This window comes from Oncorhynchus keta, chromosome 2 (assembly GCF_023373465.1).
Source record: "Oncorhynchus keta strain PuntledgeMale-10-30-2019 chromosome 2, Oket_V2, whole genome shotgun sequence".
Classification (NCBI taxonomy): Eukaryota; Metazoa; Chordata; class Actinopteri; order Salmoniformes; family Salmonidae; genus Oncorhynchus; species Oncorhynchus keta.
This window is the reverse complement of record NC_068422.1, coordinates 6,515,856-6,533,537: the sequence shown is the minus strand read 5'-3', so window position 1 is coordinate 6,533,537 and position 17,682 is coordinate 6,515,856. Positions and strand designations below refer to the sequence as shown.

General features: G+C 43.2%; 1 pseudogene; it reads left to right on the top strand.

Moving 5' to 3' along the window:
• LOC118371018 (unhealthy ribosome biogenesis protein 2 homolog) overlaps positions 1-17,682 on the top strand; it is a 42,546-nt pseudogene that overhangs the window by 4,622 nt on the left and 20,242 nt on the right.

The window sequence follows — 17,682 nt, the reverse complement described above, 5'->3', positions numbered from 1 at the left end:
GTCATTTCCACCACTGAGGGCAAACTCCTCTTTAATAAAGATTTGTCAAGAGAATATCTTTAACGTTTGTTTGCGGACCACCATTTTATCATAGAAGATGAAGAAGAACACCATTTTCTAACAAGCACATAATTGTGCATTTTATTAAAATGAGCAGCGTTTGAATTGTTCAGACATTGCCTCATCTGCACCATCCTTTCTTGATCAAATAGGTTCATGTGATTCTCGTTTGTTCTTACTAGCTTCTCCTTCAGTTTTGTTACAACCTCATGACACACTACATATGAATGACATTCACGTGTATTTATTGACTTCTTTGACCTGACAGGTCATTTTGACAGATGTCAGCATTGCAGCAACAATCTTATACCTTAGTTATAGTTATATAGTAGCTCATCAGGTTTCTCTCTATGTTTTCTGCCTATGTTTTCTCTCTGGCTGATACAGAGAGACTCATCCATGCTTTTATTACAAGCAGGCTTGACTACTGCAATGCTCTCCTGTCTGGTCTACCTGAAAAAAGCCATTGGTCAACTGCAAAATATACAGAATTCTGAAGCAAGGGTACTGACCAAGACCAGACAGAGAGCACACATTACACCGGTTTTCCAGGTCTGCACTAGCTGCCTGTGAGATTTGGAATTCATTTTAAGAATCTTCTATTGGTTTTTAAATAAATCCACGATTGTTCACCTCAATACATGTCAGACATGCTTTTAAGTTATGTACCCAGTAGGTCCCTCAGGTCCTCAGGCACTGGACTTTTAACTATCCCAAATCCTAGAACCATTACAAAAAAAGATTGCAGTATTTGCATGAGGTAGACACGGCTTCCAAAATAACACTGTTTTATTTGCTGCAGTAAGTTTGCAATGTAAGAGTGCAGTAAAACTGCTGTTCAACTGCAGTACACTACATTTATTATTGAAACGCACCTTGAAACACACCTTTTTAGCTTTGCTTTTCCTTAAGAGGCTTTTTAGCCATTCCATTCGTGTTATTCTTTAGTTTTTATCCTCATGTTTGTTTTGTAGTAAATGTTTCAGTTTTTATTTTTATTTTCATTGTCATTATTCGTTTTTCCTGTGAAGCTCATTGTGTTGCATTCTATGTCTGAAATGTGCTGTAGAAATAAGGCTTGATTTGATTTGATTGGGTATTGGCTACGTTTTATATGTAAAAAAAATCAGATTACAAGTTTATTTGACCAGTACACTCCAGGCATGGTACATTTATATTTCACAATCATGAGGATACTTCCTATTTCAAGCCCATTCACCAGCTCCATTATTCCAAGTTGTCATAATTTAACTTTAAGGAAACGACTCCCTCTGCTGGCCAAATAAGATAACATTCCTTTTGTCTCAGAACTGTATTGACTCAGGTCAATCTCTCCCTTTCCACAGGCCTTGTTTCATGTACAGTATGGCTTCCATTTACTCTGGTATTCACATTAAGCTGAAAAAAAACCAAGACACCCTGGGTAGAAAAACTGAACCATGCCCATTTTACACTGATGATACAACTGTTTTATTAAATGCCATGATTTCAACAACAACAAAAAATATCTCCAGGTTATAATTGAAAGGATTCAGGAATTGCCTCAGAGACCTCCTCAGCATCTGTCTCCACTGTGCTGAGCTTCTGTAAGGGCATCCTGCAAATCACAGACCCCCTGACACAGGTGTTTGAGGTCCTTCTTCTTACCCTGAGCAGGTACCTCACTGTCCAGAGGTAGCAGGCCAATGTCAACCGTGTGTTTGTCCAAGTCACAACACACATGCTCCCGCACCTCCCCCTGCTCAGGGACCTACTGACCATCAGGTGATGGCCGAGAATGACCCATGTGTTGGCCAGCACCTGAGTAGGGACATCCGTGGTAAGGTGGACACCATCTGGCAGTCTGTCCTGTTCCTGCCAGACCACCTCCAGGCGTATAAGGAGGAGCCAGGAATGAAGAAAGGGTTGGCAAGGAAGGGCCTACTCTCCCTAATCCACTCAGTAAGTACAAAGCTCTGTGACTCCACTCTCCGTTACGGGGTCAGGTGGAGTTCCCTCCCGCTGCTCTTCAGGTTCTCACTGGTCGCCTACTGTAAAGGAGAGGATAATAAAGAACACAGTTAATCACCGCCGTGGATTTCATAAACGTGGTGACTCTCAAAGACACGTTTGATGGTGAAAACTGCAGCTTAGCTCTGCTGGCTTTGGAGAACCTCTTGAATTTATGCTTGACAGGAGACATTTACAATGTGTTGGCTGACAGGATAAAGAACAAGGAGGTTCAGTTAATTTTTTTATAGGAAGGTGGTTAAGATGTTGTTTGACAATGCCAATCCCATTATATCAGCATGGTACCACTGTCTAAAAGCCCTGCTCAGTCTCAACCACCTGATCATAGAGCCGGACGTGGACGAGCTGCTGTCGGCCGGATGGATCAACTCCGACTGCACAGAGCCACGGGTTAGGAAGGCACACGAGGCCCTCATCTCCTCTGTTCTCCTGACCTACGCCAGGCTGAGGAGCTCCTGGCTGTCATCTGCCGCCCAGCAGTGGATGAGTTCCGACAGCCTGTTCCTCCAGTGGCAGTACAAAGGATGCTTAGCAGTGGATGAGCGCCGACAGCCTGTTCTTCATAGGACGCTTACAGTGGATGAGCTCCGACAGCCTGTTCTTCATAGGACACTTACAGTGGATGAGCTCCGACAGCCTGTTCTTCATAGGACACTTACAGTGGATGAGCTCCGACAGCCTGTTCTTCATAGGACACTTACAGTGGATGAGCTCCGATAGCCTGTTCTTCATAGGACACTTACAGTGGATGAGCTCCGACAGCCTGTTCTTCATAGGACACTTACAGTGGATGAGCTCCGACAGCCTGTTTTTCATAGGACACTTACAGTGGATGAGCTCCGATAGCCTGTTCTCCATAGGGCACTCAGCAGTGGATGAAATCCGACAGCCTGTTCTCCATATGACCCATCTCTTGCAAAAACTGCTCACTCTCCAACAAATTAAGAAAGTTATCCTAAGCATGAGCTATGGGACAGGCTAGAGCTTCAGAAGTCCTCCGCAGAGCAGTCAAGTACATTGTGGGGAGAGAAGATCCTCAACTTGGCCAGCAGAGTGACCAACTATGGGACTGCCAGGTCAGTAGTATGGATGCCTAGTTACCTAGTTACCACAAACCTACCAATGATCTCGCTATACCTCTCAGAGGACGAAGTACTTCATATAGCTGAAGTTCTCCTCAGCTCCCTACTTCAGAAGACACTAGAGGACACCACTGAGAGGCTGTCTGTCTCTCTCATTTCCAAACATCTGCTTGAGAGCCTCATTCTGGTCGAGTTACCCATTACTCACTCTGCTGTGGTCAGATTGTGGGGATTCTTCACAGCACCCCAGACATGACCCCAGTCCATCCAGCACTCATGAAGTTAAGTGAAGTCAGTTGTTCAACAGCTGAAGACAAAATAAGTGCAGTAACTCAGTCTGACGGTGATGTCATTGAGCCCCTTCTGCTTTGAAGAGACTGGAGGCCACATACTGAGCTCTAGTATGACTGGAGCCTCTTTAACCCTATCTGAAAGTCAAGCCGATAACCTTTTAAGCTTACTTCAAGTCACCGATGCTCTTAACCCAGATCGAATGTCATCTGAAGACTTTTCAGGGCTCTTTTTGTTCTTAATTCCTCATGGTCACAGGCACACAGCTACATAATGACGTGAAGCCTTCAATGACAAGACATCTGCCGAATCAGATCTTCAGTCTCATGGGGTCACTTCTGGCAGGGAATAATTCCCATTGTGTTTTAAAGATTGTGCATGGGAGTAGCCTCTTGGAGGCAGCTTTGGCAGCTCTCCTTTCACACTGCAGTAAGGGCCTATCAAACTGTGGACAGCTCTGCTTGGCTGACTTTCTTAAAAACCATCTAGGATTTCATCCAGTCCCTGATTCTTTTTATAATCCACAGAAAGAGCCGTGTCTGTCTCAACCAATAGAAATGCACAGGTGGTCGTTATGGCTTTGTCTACTGTCCCAGGAAACACTGTTCTCTGTACAGCTCCTGCTTGCATCTTTGAACACACTGTGCCAGGCCATGACCTCCAGCCTCAGCAAAACCAAGCAGCTAGATGAGACCCTGAGCCACTTGCTGGGGAAGAACACTGCTGTCATGGGCCCTGCCATCCAGGCCTGCTTGACAGACAGTCTGCTAGGCCAGACCTTCTCTGTGGATGCGATGACCGGGATGGTGAAGAGCGAGCTGACCTGCGCTTGCCTACAGGATGAGCCTAGTAAGGGCATCACCCAGGAGAGTCTAAGTCACATGGGTCTCTATAGGAACTTCAGTCAGCAGATCCTGCGAGAGCTGTGCCCATCCTAGCACCCCATGGACTTCCTGGTCTCATCGCTCCACTTCTTTTCACTCTCTCATTACACAACAATGCACGTTTCTTTTTCATTTATAGATTGACATTGACATTTTAGTCATTTAGCAGACACTCTTATACAGAGCCACTTACAGTTAGTGCATTCATCTTCAGCTAGGTGGGACAACCACATATCACAGTCATAGTAAGTACTATTTCCTCAACAACGTAGCTATCAGCAAAGTCAGAGCTAGTAAAAGAAAAAGAGATCAGACTTGGTAGTGTGTTCTGAGATTGTAGTGTGTTCTGAGATTGTAGTGTGTTCTGAGATGGTAGCGTGTTCTGAGATTGTAGTGTGTTCTGAGATGGTAGCGTGTTCTGAGATGGTAATGTGTTCTGAGATTGTAGTGTGTTCTGAGATTGTAGTGTGTTCTGAGATGGTAGCGTGTTCTGAGATGGTAATGTGTTCTGAGATGGTAGTGTGTTCTGAGATGGTAATGTGTTCTGAGATGGTAGCGTGTTCTGAGATGGTAATGTGTTCTGAGATTGTAGTGTGTTCTGAGATTGTAGTGTGTTCTGAGATGGTAGCGTGTTCTGAGATTGTAGTGTGTTCTGAGATTGTAGTGTGTTCTGAGATTGTAGTGTGTTCTGAGATTGTAGTGTGTTCTGAGATGGTAGCGTGTTCTGAGATGGTAATGTGTTCTGAGATGGTAGTGTGTTCTGAGATGGTAATGTGTTCTGAGATGGTAGCGTGTTCTGAGATGGTAATGTGTTCTGAGATTGTAGTGTGTTCTGAGATTGTAGTGTGTTCTGAGATGGTAGCGTGTTCTGAGATGGTAGCGTGTTCTGAGATGGTAATGTGTTCTGAGATGGTAATGTGTTCTGAGATGGTAATGTGTTCTGAGATGGTAATGTGTTCTGAGATGGTAATGTGTTCTGAGATGGTAATGTGTTCTGAGATGGTAATGTGTTCTGAGATGGTAGCGTGTTCTGAGATTGTAGTGTGTTCTGAGATGGTATTGTGTTCTGAGATGGTAGCGTGTTCTGAGATGGTAGCGTGTTCTGAGATGGTAGTGTGTTCTGAGATGGTAGCGTGTTCTGAGATGGTAGTGTGTTCTGAGATGGTAATGTGTTCTGAGATGGTAATGTGTTCTGAGATGGTAGCGTGTTCTGAGATTGTAGTGTGTTCTGAGATGGTATTGTGTTCTGAGATGGTAGCGTGTTCTGAGATGGTAGCGTGTTCTGAGATGGTAGTGTGTTCTGAGATGGTAATGTGTTCTGAGATGGTAGCGTGTTCTGAGATTGTAGTGTGTTCTGAGATGGTATTGTGTTCTGAGATGGTAATGTGTTCTGAGATGGTAATGTGTTCTGAGATGGTAATGTGTTCTGAGATGGTAGTGTGTTCTGAGATGGTAATGTGTTCTGAGATGGTAGCGTGTTCTGAGATTGTAGTGTGTTCTGAGATGGTAGTGTGTTCTGAGATGGTAGCGTGTTCTGAGATGGTAATGTGTTCTGAGATGGTAGTGTGTTCTGAGATGGTAATGTGTTCTGAGATGGTAGTGTGTTCTGAGATGGCAGTGTGTTCTGAGATGGTAGTGTGTTCTGAGATGGCAGTGTGTTCTGAGATTGTAGTGTGTTCTGAGATGGTAGTGTGTTCTGAGATTGTAGTGTGTTCTGAGATGGTAGTGTGTTCTGAGATGGTAGTGTGTTCTGAGATGGTAGTGTGTTCTGAGATTGTAGTGTGTTCTGAGATTGTAGTGTGTTCAGAGATGGTAGTGTGTTCTGAGATTGTAGTGTGTTCTGAGATTGTAGTGTGTTCTGAGATTGTAGTGTGTTCAGAGATGGTAGTGTGTTCTGAGATTGTAGTGTGTTCTGAGATTGTAGTGTGTTCTGAGATTGTAGTGTGTTCTGAGATTGTAGTGTGTTCTGAGATGGTAGTGTGTTCTGAGATGGTAGTGTGTTCTGAGATTGTAGTGTGTTCTGAGATTGTAGTGTGTTCTGAGATTGTAGTGTGTTCAGAGATGGTAGTGTGTTCTGAGATTGTAGTGTGTTCTGAGATTGTAGTGTGTTCAGAGATGGTAGTGTGTTCTGAGATTGTAGTGTGTTCTGAGATGGTAGTGTGTTCTGAGATGGTAGCGTGTTCTGAGATGCTCACCTGTACATTGTAGGATTTCCTGCTCCTGATAATAGCTCTAATAACCCTCCAGTAAATGTCCAAGTAAATTTCCTGTAGCATCAATGACAGACCGTCCAGTAAATGTCCAAGTTAACTTCCTGTACCATCACTGACAAACATGGGTGACTAAAACAGACATCATTCAGAATTTCACAGAATATCTCTTGAAAACAAAATAATAATAAAATACAATGAATAACGAAGTTTCTTGCCAGCTGCCTGATTCCAGAAACCTGCTAAGAGGCATTCTGACTCATTGCGTCTCAGATGATGTCTGCCTTGGTAGTAAGTATTCACTGTGACTTTTGATGTGCTGTGTTATTGAGGACTGTTCATCCAAATAAATGAATGCTGCTGAAAAATATTATTTGAGCTAGAATCATGCAAAATCTAGTTATGGTAACGGCACAATGTGTCCTCACTTACAACCCTGCTTCCATGCTTCAAGAGGGACAAAACAAAACATTGGATTGGCTTTGGCATTGACTTAACATGGAATTGAAGGGTAAATGTGTTTCCTATTTAGCGTAGAAACCCCCTTAGGGCATTGCAAAAAGAAACACAGTGTCGTGTCTTTGGCTATGCCGGATTAAGTGATATGACATGCTATTCTATAAAATAATTTCTCCGTAATTAATATGACCTGATTGAGCTAATCATGTAAATGTAATTAACTAGAGAGTCGGGCACCACAAAATAATATTTATAGAGCTGTTATCTTCCGAATAAACTCTTAAAGACCTAGTAATATTTTACATCAATAGCAGTCAATATTAGTCATCATCTTAATTCAGTCTCATCTGAAAGTTGTAAATTCTGGGTTATCTGCATGAACCCTGGAGAACAAATTGAATCAGCAATACAAAATTGGGTTTAATTATTTATTTACTAAATACCTAACAAATCACACAGCATTACACATACACATATTTAAATCATAACTTAATTACAAATGACATCATAAAGGAAAATGTCCCTAGCGGATGGAACAGATATGACAGCTGGTTACACAAAAGAAAAGGGGCTGGGTTTGAGTGAAAGAACGGGAAGACTGAGGGACACAGGGAGAAGCTGTGCTATCATAAATAGAGTATCTTATGCATTCTAAATTACCGCCCATTTGGAAAAGGAAAATGCAATAAATATTTACTCTGAGCTGCGCTTCGGTAGGTTGGTGGTAGATGGAAGGCCGTGTTGCCCAACCGAGTCATTTGTCCTTTGAAGAATGTCTCTGCTGGTAAATTGAATACGTTGTAGTAACGTCGTTGTGTGGTAGCCGGGATGCTCTGTCTGTTCCTTCCTAACCCTCGTTTTCAGCGGTTGTTGCTAACTCAACGGCTAGGAGGTATCACTTCTGTAGTGAATAAGAGTTCAAAGTTCATACCATTCGCAACCAAAGCTCACGCTGATGTTGGCTTCGTTCTGTAGTTATTATCTGAACCGTTCTGACATCGGACCGTCGTCCTCACGTCCTCGGAACAGGAGGTTATATTGTATATAGGAAGGGAGAGGAGGGCGTGTTTGAAAAGTTTTATAGCCCATGTCCCTTCACAGGGGCAGGCCACTGATTGAGCAGAGCCCTATCTTATGAAAACCCAAATCTCACATTTTAGAAGCTAAAATCACATTTCATCACATCATGAATAATTTCCTATTCAAACATTTAAATTGAACAACAATTCCATGTGAATCCGATAACTCTGATGTGTAGACTTTCCACTGTAGAGTTTGTCATCTTATCATTGATGAGAATGTCTCAGATGAAAACCAAACTGACATCATATTCATTAAGTACCACCACATATGTTCAATTGGTCGGATTACCAGAATATAGTTAATTTCCCCCAATTTATGATGTTCCCAGAATCTCTATGTTAACCAAAGGGTTTGCAAATGTAACATCAGTAGGGTAGAGAGAGGAAAAGGGGGGGAAGAGGTATTTATGACTGTCATAAACCTACCCCCAGGCCAACGTCATGACAACAGTCTGGCAGTCCGTTACAAAGCATGTCACGCTTCTCCTGCTTTGCACTGTCTCCCATGTCTTGGATGTGATTTGGGGGAAGAATTGGTTTAGCTGGGAAAGCCAATTTTGGCCTGCAGCAGTAAGTGTCTCCCTCCCTGTCTGTTTCAGTGTGCAGCAGGGAGAGTGACTACCTGTCCCGTTTAATCAAGCTGAATCTGATTTCATTTATTTGATATGGCCCACTCTCACCTCACTGCAACTCTGCAGGAAGAACTAACATTAGGTGTTACCACACACAACTACAATCCCTCACTGTGTCCACAAGACTTACAAACAGGAATGTTGTCTTACTCCAATTGGTGTTCCAGTATTTCTGTTTTTCTCTGTTCGCTCTCTCTCTGGGTGACATTTAGTACATTGAGAACCCACACAGGATGGAGTACTTCTCTCTATTTCTGTCCTTTGTCTCTGGTTCAACTCCCATTGTCCTCTCTTCTCTCAGTTTCTAGTGAAGGAGTCTGGCAAGCAGACAACCCTGACCACTGCTCTGACCATGCCAGTGCCGGACACTCTGCTCCGTCATGGGGAGGAGATGCTCTCCAACCCCCATGACGTGACCCTGGTGCTGGGAGCCCTGCAGTTTGTCCCCCTTGAACATCTGATCATGGAGGTCTACCACACTACCTTTGAGTCCATCCACGAGGCTCTGTTTGCAGTCATCCAGTGTCTCCCGCAGGTTAGTGGCCTAGGTTCGATACATGTCACTTCATGCATCTTTTTATGTTTTTACCCAGTCCTTGGGTGTAAGAATGGTTCTTTCTGGGGATGTTTTTAGTGGATGTCATTGTGATTATGAAACTTATATTTGATTCCTTTATTTTATCTCTCAATATTCCCTTTGTCCATGGAGTTCTTTGATGTATTTTGGAGGACGTCTTGTTCTGAATACCACTACAGCAGAGTACATTTTGCCTGGGGTTTGATAACACTATGGCAGAGCACATTTTACCTGGGGTTTGATACCACAACAGCAGAGGACATTTTGCCTGGGGTTTGATAACACTATGGCAGAGCACATTTTACCTGGGGTTTGATACCACTACAGCAGAGGACATTTTGCCTGAGGTTTGATACCACTACATTTTGCCTGGGGTTTGATAATACTACAGCAGAGCACATTTTGCCTGGGGTTCGAAAACACTACAGCAGAGCACATTTTGCCTGAGGTTTGATACCACTACAGCAGAGTACATTTTGCCTGGGGTTTGATAACACTATGGCAGAGCACATTTTACCTGGGGTTTGATACCACTACAGCAGAGCACATTCTGCCTGCGGTTTGATACCACTACAGCAGAGCACATTCTGCCTGCGGTTTGATACCACTACAGCAGAGCACATTTTGCCTGGGGTTTGATACCACTACAGCAGAGCACATTCTGCCTGCGGTTTGATACCACTACAGCAGAGGACATTTTGCCTGGGGTTCGAAAACACTACAGCAGAGCACATTTTACCTGGGGTTTGATACCACAACAGCATAGGACATTTTGCCTGGGGTTTGATAACACTATGGCAGAGCACATTTTACCTGGGGTTTGATACCACTACAGCAGAGGACATTTTGCCTGAGGTTTGATACCACTACATTTTGCCTGGGGTTTGATAATACTACAGCAGAGCACATTCTGCCTGGGGTTTGATAACACTACAGCAGAGCACATTCTGCCTGTGGTTTGATAACACTACAGCAGAACTGGTTTGCCTGGGATTTGATAACACTACAGCAGAGCTGGTTTGCCTGGGATTTGATAACACTACAGCAGAGCTGGTTTGCCTGGGATTTGATAACACTACAGCAGAGCTGGTTTGCCTGGGATTTGATAACACTACAGCAGAGCTGGTTTGCCTGGGATTTGATAACATCACAGCAGAGCACATTTTGCCAGGGGTTTGATAATACTACAGCAGTGCACATTTAGCCTGGAATTTGATAACATTACAGCAGAGCACATTTTGCCAGGGGTTTGATAATACTACAGCAGTGCACATTTAGCCTGGAATTTGATAACATTACAGCAGAGCACATTTTGCCAGGGGTTTGATAACACTACAGCAGAGCACATTTTGGGGTTTGCATCACTTCTCTGAAGTACAACACAAGGAGCCCTGTTTTGTGCACTTCTAATCTCTGGTTGGGGATTAGTTTCATATTCACAAGTAGGGTCTTCTGATTTTCCTTTTACCCAGACACCCTCAGGGTGTGAAGATCAATCATTGTCAGTGCTGTGGATTCCTTCTTTTCCCTCCTTCCCCTGAACCACAACTCAAGCCATGCTTCTCGGTAATCGAAAACCCTAGCACGTTAATAGTCCATGTACAGAGTGTCTGATTTGTGTTTAATTTGCTGTTCACGATAGAAAAAAACAGTACTTCCGTTATTGTGTCATAAACAATGGAATACAAGGCTTAGACAGGTAGATGGAAACAGCGGTTGCATGCTAAGGTGCTAGCACAGACATTGTGCACCGCAGCAAAGGGAATATTAGAGTTGCTGTCTTGGCAAGCGAAATGGTTGGCATACCTAGTGTTTTATCCTGCAGCCAGGAAATCAATTTTTATGTAATTTGGTGCAAACATCAGTGTCCACTGATCCACGGTGTGGACTGACTCTTAGAAAGATTTAGTCTTGTTCATAATAATAGTTCTCGCTGAAACAAAATTTGAATCATACCTTTTCACTACCAAAATCACATTAACTTTATTCAATTTACAATACTTTGACAATAGCAAGCAACTCTATGCTATATGGTTTTTCATTCTCAAGCCCTTGTAATCTCTCTGTAATGATGCGTCTCCTGAAGGCTTCCCTTCTCCCTGCAATGATGCGTCTCCTGAAGGATTCCCTTCTCCCTGTAATGATGCGTCTCCTGAAGGCTTCCCTTCTCCCTGAAATGATGCGTCTCCTGAAGGCTTCCCTTCTCCCTGAAATGATGCGTCTCCTGAAGGCTTCCCTTCTCCCTGAAATGATGCATCTCCTGAAGGCTTCCCTTCTCCCTGAAATGATGCGTCTCCTGAAGGCTTCCCTTCTCCCTGAAATGATGCGTCTCCTGAAGGCTTCCCTTCTCCCTGAAATGATGCGTCACCTGAAGGCTTCCCTTCTCCCTGAAATGATGCATCTCCTGAAGGCTTCCCTCCTCCCTGCAATGATGCGTCTCCTGAAGGCTTCCCTTCTCCCTGAAATGATGCGTCTCCTGAAGGCTTCCCTTCTCCCTGAAATGATGCGTCTCCTGAAGGCTTCCCTTCTCCCTGAAATGATGCGTCTCCTGAAGGCTTCCCTTCTCCCTGAAATGATGCATCTCCTGAAGGCTTCCCTTCTCCCTGCAATGATGCGTCTCCTGAAGGCTTCCCTTCTCCCTGAAATGATGCGTCTCCTGAAGGCTTCCCTTCTCCCTGCAATGATGCGTCTCCTGAAGGCTTCCCTTCTCCCTGAAATGATGCGTCTCCTGAAGGCTCCCCTTCTCCCTGCAATGATGCGTCTCCTGAAGGCTTCCCTTCTCCCTGAAATGATGCGTCTCCTGAAAGCTTCCCTTCTCCCTGCAATGATGCGTCTCCTGAAGGCTTCCCTTCTCCCTGAAATGATGCGTCTCCTGAAGGCTTCCCTTCTCCCTGAAATGATGCGTCTCCTGAAGGCTTCCCTTCTCCCTGAAATGATGCGTCTCCTGAAGGCTTCCCTTCTCCCTGAAATGATGCGTCTCCTGAAGGCTTCCCTTCTCCCTGAAATGATGCGTCTCCTGAAGGCTTCCCTTCTCCCTGAAATGATTAGTCTCCTGAAGGCCTCCCTTCTCCCTGCAATGATTCGTCTCCTGAAGGCTTTTGACACTGTGTAGGTGTTGCCTTGAGAGGCCTCATACTGTTGGTCTGTGCCAGATGGGTGCTTAAGTGGAGGCAGATGTGCTCTGGAGAAGGGCACGTCTTTGGCGTGAACACTGGAGGATGTGTGGAAATGATTACCTCGCCAACTGATGACTCATAGGAACATGGTAGCTCCTGAGGCTGAGAATTGAGGGCATTTTTTTCTCTTTCTCTCTCATTGGGAGACTGATAGCACGTGTCACCTTCCTCTCCTCGACCCATACCAAAACAATTACAGACCTCCAAGAACAGGGTCTAACAACCGTCTGACAAATATAGACCCACACAAATGCTTCAGTTTGATTATGTATTACATTTGTTTCATCAAATGTAAAATGCTTTAAAAGCATGTTATAGCTAAATGTAATAGAATCTAAATGTCTTTCAAATGCAAAGTTGTCGAAGTTGAACTTTTTGTAACGTGGCCCTTTTTTGGAATATGCCCAGGTGAAAGTTATGCAGTCTTACCTCAACTGTTTGTACCGCCTGGAGGCCTCCTCATTCACGGGGGGAGACAGAAGGGTGAGGCTGAGAAAGGTAAGGCCATCGGTTCATTTAATCATTTATTCACTCACTCAGCCACTACTTCGTACGTTAATCCAAGTATTCACCCATTAACTCAATCTCAATTGATAGGAATGACATTGGCATTTACAGGAATTGTGTGCATCCTATATATTATTCAGCAGTTTCTATTTTCCTGCTGGTTCCCATTAAAGAACAGCGACCAACCATCTTCATGTGTACTAAATATCTTCATGTGGACTAAGTGTCTTCATGTGGACGAAATGTCTTCATGTGGACGAAATGTCTTCATGTGTACTAAGAGTCATGTGCACTAAATATCTTTATGTGGACTAAGTGTCTTCATGTGGACGAAATGTCTTCATGTGTACTAAGAGTCATGTGCACTAAATATCTTTATGTGGACTAAGTGTCTTCATGTGGATGAAATGTCTTCATGTGGACGAAATGTCTTCATGTGGACTAAGTGTTATGTGGACTAAGTGTCTTCATGTGGACGAAAAGTCTTCATGTGGACTAAGTGTCTTCATGTGTACTAAATGTCTTCATGTGGACTAAATGTCTTCATGTGGACTAAGTGTCTTCATGTGGACTAAATGTCTTCATGTGGATGAAATGTCTACATGTGTACTAAATGTCTTCATGTGGACGAAGTGTCTTCATGTGTACTAAATGTCTTCATGTGGACTAAATGTCTTCATGTGGACTAAATGTCTTCATGTGGACTAAGTGTCTTCATGTGTACTAAATGTCTTCATGTGGACTAAGTGTCTTCATGTGTACTAAATGTCTTCATGTGGACTAAATGTCTTCATGTGGACTAAGTGTCTTCATGTGTACTAAATGTCTTCATGTGGACTAAATGTCTTCATGTGTACTAAATGTCTTCATGTGGACTAAATGTCTTCATGTGGACTAAGTGTCTTCATGTGGACTAAATGTCTTCATGTGGACGAAGTGTCTTCATGTGTACTAAATGTCTTCATGTGGACTAAATGTCTTCATGTGGACTAAATGTCTTCATGTGGACTAAATGTCTTTATGTGGACTATATGTATTTTTCAGCCTAAAGAGAACTCTTAATCATCACACCCCTTGACAAATATACTGTATGACACAGACAGCCTGTTGTTTTAGAAATTGACATGATATTTAGCCTGGGTTCCTCCCAAGGGAGTCCTCTGTATAAATATGCTGTCTGTGTCAAACAACTCCAGCATGCATAGGGGATGTGATTTTCGTGAAAGAGGTCATCTTAATGGGAGATTTTAACATTAATTATGAAGACAAGTCATGTGGGGAAACCCTCAAACAGATCACTAATACCTTTGACTTTATACATCTAGTTAAAGGGCCAACCAGGGTGACTTGTTGTTCTAAAACAAAGATTGATCTGGTGTTCAGAAATAAACCAGAGAGAGTGACTAAATCATTCAATATGGTTACTGGGCTATCTGATCATAATTTGACACTTATGACCAGAAAGCTTTCTAAGAGCAGGCTTAAACTCTCCTGTTAGAAAGCCGGATCAACTAAGAATACCTAAGAGTGTGTAACGATTCTCGTCCTTGTCTGATGAGGAATATGAAGGATCGGACCAAAATGCAGCATGTTAATTTTATTAATCTGAACACAAAATAACAAAGGTAAAACAGCGATAAAAAACGAAACAGTCCTATCAGGTGACAAAACAGGAAACAACTACCCACAAACACAGGTGAAAACAGGCTACCTAAGTATTGTTCTCAATCAGAGACAACGATAGACAGCTGCCTCTGATTGGGAACCATACCAGGCCAAACACAGAAATACAAAACATAGAACAAAACAGAATGCCCACCCCAACTCAGGCCCTGACCAAACCAAAAATAGAGACATAAAAAAGGAACTAAGGTCAGAACGTGACAGAGTGAATTAAATCATTTTGAAAACGCAATTAAGGGAATTAACTGGAATGATCTCTTGTCCTATACAGATGTGGAAGCTGATTATCAGGTTTTTATATCCACAATCCAGACTACAATAAATGGCTTCCTAAAGAAAAGAAAATCCAAACCTGGCTAAATTAATTCTCTTCCTTGGCTACATGGAGAAATCTGGAAACTAACGATGAAAGATCATGCTCTAAAAAGAGCCCTGAAGTTCAAATTAGAGCATGACAGATGTAGGTTTACCATGTTGAGAAATAAGGTGATGAAAGAAATCAGACAGGCCACTTTTTGATCAACATAATTGGTGAAGCAAAGGAAAATTCTAAATTGATCTGAGAGAATCTAAAATCTGAACCCCCACTGGGTTCAGCAATAGTGAAGGACACTCAAGCTGTCTTCATCATAAGGGAGGTTTCTGAGCCAGAGGTGAAAAAGGTGATTATCTCACTAAAGAACTCTAAAGTCAAAGATGTGTTTGGGCTGGACTCTACCTTTCTTACAAACTACAATGAGTCACTCATTGGCCCCATTACTAAGGTCACCAACATATCTATTGGTCAGGGGGTGTTTCCAAAGGTCTTGAAGTCGGCCATAAAAATGGCCATCATTAAATCATGCAACCCTGCTGATGTAAGAACTACAGGCCCATTAGTATATCACCTGTGGTGTCCAAGGTGCTGAAAAGTGTGTAGCAGAGCAACTGATTGCCCACCTCAACAACAGCCCCTTCACATTACCCGCCATGCAGTCCAAGATGGACAAAGAGTAGTTGCGGCTGAATTTCTAGACCCAAGGAAAGCTTTTGATACTGTTAACCATGTGGTTCTCATCACAAAACTGTCCAAGTTCAACTCTTCCCCCGATGCCTTGAGATGGATGAAATTATACAGAGAAGGCAGAACTCAGTGTGTCAGAGTGATGATGTGGGTGTGCCCCAAGGGTCAATACTTGCCCCTCCTGTTCAGCCTGTACATGAATGATCTGCCTTATGTCTGTACTGGGTCTGAAGTTCAAATGTATGCAGATGATACAGTGATATATGTGCATGCAAAGAGCAAACAACAAGCTGCATGAGAACTCACTACTGTAATGGTGTAGGTGACAAAGTGGCTCAGTGACTCATGTTTGCATCTCAATGTGAAAAAAACAGTCTGCATGTTCTTCACAAAGAGGACAATTGATGCCACTGAGCCAGATGTCTATGTGTCAGGGGAGAAGCTCCAGGTGGTATCTGATTTTAAGTACCTTGGCATCATACTTGATTCCAATCTCTCTTTTTTAAAAAGGTAACTAAAAGTTCAACCTAGCTTTTGTTGCTTTCCATGTTGTCTGTTGTCTGTAGGTGTGGAAAAACTTTGTTGCTATTATGGACTTTTGTTTTGTTGCTTCTGCTATTGTGCTATTTCTCTGTCTGCATGCTACGTGTTGCTTGTTCTATGTTTCTCTGTCTGCGTGATATGTGTTGCTTGTTCTATGTTTCTCTGTCTGCATGCTACGTGACGCTTGAGTTTCTCTGTCTGCATGCTACGTGTTGCTTGTTCTGTTTCTCTGTCTGCGTGATATGTGTTGCTTGTTCTATGTTTCTCTGTCTGCATGCTACGTGTCGCTTGTTATATATTCCTCTGTCTGCATGCTACGTGACGCTTGAGTTTCTCTGTCTGCATGCTACGTGTCGCTTGTTATATGTTCCTCTGTCTGCATGCTACGTGACGCTTGAGTTTCTCTGTCTGCATGCTACGTGTTGCATGTTCTATATTCTATGTCTGCATGCTACGTGACGCTTGAGTTGCTCTGTCTGCATGCTACGTGTCACTTGTTCTATGTTACTCTGTCTGCATGCTACATGTTGCTTGTCTGCATGCTATGTGTCGCTATGTTCCTATGTCTGCATGCTACGTGTTGCATGTTCTATATTTCTCCATCTGCATGCTACGTGACGCTTGAGTTTCTCTGTCTGCATGCTACATGTCGCTTGTTCTATGTTACTCTGTCTGTATGCTACATGTTGCTTGTCTGCATGCTATGTGTCGCTATGTTCCTATGTCTGCATGCTACGTGTTGCATGTTCTATATTTCTCCATCTGCATGCTACATGACGCTTGAGTTCCTCTGTCTGCATGCCATGTGTAGCTTGTTCTATGTTCCTCTGTCTGCATGCTACGTGTTGCTTGTTCTATGTTTCTCTGTCTGCATTCTACGTGTTGCTTATTTTCTCTGTTGCTCTGTCTGCGTGCTACGTGTTGCTTGTTCTCTGTTTCTCTGTCTGCGTGCTATGTGTTGCGTGTTCTCTGTTTCTCTGTCTGCGTGCTACGTGTTGCTTGTTCTGTTTCTCTGCATGCTACGTGTCGCTTGTTCTATGTTCCTATGTCTGCATGCTACTTGTTGCATGTTCTATATTTCTCTGTCTACATGCTTACATGACACTTGTTATATGTTCCTATGTCTGCATGCTACGTGTTGCATGTTCTATGTTTCTCTGTCTGCATGATACATGACGCTTGAGTTCCTCTGTCTGCATGCTACGTGTCGCTTGTTATATGTTCCTCTGTCTGCATGCTACGTGTTGCTTGTCTGCATGCTACGTGTTGCTTGTTCTGTTTCTCTGCATGCTACGTGTTGCTATGTTCCTATGTCTGCATGCTACGTGTTGCATGTTCTATATTTCTCTGTCTGCATGCTACATGACGCTGGAGTTCCTCTGTCTGCATGCTACGTGTCGCTTGTTCTATGTTCCTCTGTCTGCATGCTACGTGTTGCTTGTTCTATGTTTCTCTGTCTGCATGCTACGTGTTGCTTATTTTC